Source organism: Eschrichtius robustus, chromosome 13 (genome assembly GCF_028021215.1).
Source record: "Eschrichtius robustus isolate mEscRob2 chromosome 13, mEscRob2.pri, whole genome shotgun sequence".
Classification (NCBI taxonomy): Eukaryota; Metazoa; Chordata; class Mammalia; order Artiodactyla; family Eschrichtiidae; genus Eschrichtius; species Eschrichtius robustus.
The window spans coordinates 81,031,049-81,032,417 of record NC_090836.1 but is presented as its reverse complement, the minus strand read 5'-3'; positions in this window follow the sequence as shown (position 1 = coordinate 81,032,417).

The following is a 1,369-nucleotide window of genomic DNA, read 5'->3' as shown; positions in this document are numbered from 1 at the left end:
GAGTTCTGAGGGTCTTGGGGAGGCTCTGCCTTTCTTCAAGAGCAAGGCAGAATGGTTCTGTTTTCTTTATCTTTCAAGAGAAAATGTGAGGTGAATTGTTCTGATGTTACCATGTTGGGCCTGGGTTTCTTTGGGCAAAGCAGTACAGAGAATGGATATGATTGTCCATAATAAATTAACCTGCATTTTCCTGACAATTTAATGAAGGCAGAAAGCTTGCAAAGAGCATTGTGAAAACTCAGCTGAAAATTCATTTTAGCATTTTGCTTACATGCATTAAGATGGAACAATTCTTTACCCAAGGTGTTTATTCTAATACAAACACGCTAGGGTGTGGGATGTGCATTACCCAGGGCGCTGAAGAGGGACAAAATTGTCTTCATGGAATGTTATTTCCAAATTGCCATGTCATGGTTTTTCCTTATTGTATTTTGGACATAAGCCCTATCTTCAAAATGAGAAATAGATAGGAAATAACAAATACTGTAGTAAGATTCAGTGTAATCAGCAGAAATGATGGAAGTGTGTCATGATAATGCAGTAGAGGAGAGGGAATGATGGAACCAGTCATATCCCCATTTTAAAAGGACAAGACAGGAAGTGAATTGAGTGCTTGCTTCAGAGTGCTTGCTTAAGAGGGTTGGTCTGAGTAATTGTTTGTGCTCTACTCTCACCCCCTAAAATGGGGAGGATCATGATTCAAAAATATTGAGACCCTTCATTATATAGTAAACAATAAAGTCATGTTAATGTGGGACTCTGTTCCAAATTCTTTTCTGTCAGGTTGAAAGACTAAAACAGAATTATCATTTTAAGAAATTGGGACATCCCTGGTGGTCCAGTGGTTAAGACTCCATGCTCCCAATGCAGGGGGTGCGGGTTCAACCCCTGGTAGGGGAACTAAGATCCCCCCGCACCCCCCAAAAAGAAATTACACCACAAAACTTCTTTGGTTTTTTTAAAAGTATTTCCCCCCTTTGCTTTCTTTGATATTATTTGGTCCTGTCTATTTGTACTAATTCAACATATTTATGTTTTATCACACTTAACAAAGGTTTGGGGGGTTTATATTTAAAAATACATTTAAACTGCAGTAGTATTTTCTTAGGGAGTTCTATTTGTCGCCTGAGAACCTCAAGTGAGGGTTAGAAATACTAACAGTTTGTCCGGCTGTGTGCAGATTGGGCTTTCACTCCCTGGGACTCGCACAGACATTGAGCAACACAGAACAAAGGGCCATAGAAGCAGAGTGTGAGGCTCTTGAGCCGTAAGTGACTTCCTTGTCTCTGCTCTTTGCCCACTTCAAGGCCAATCCCGGACTGACCTACCACACCCAGACACCTTACCTAGGACACACTGTAATCACAAA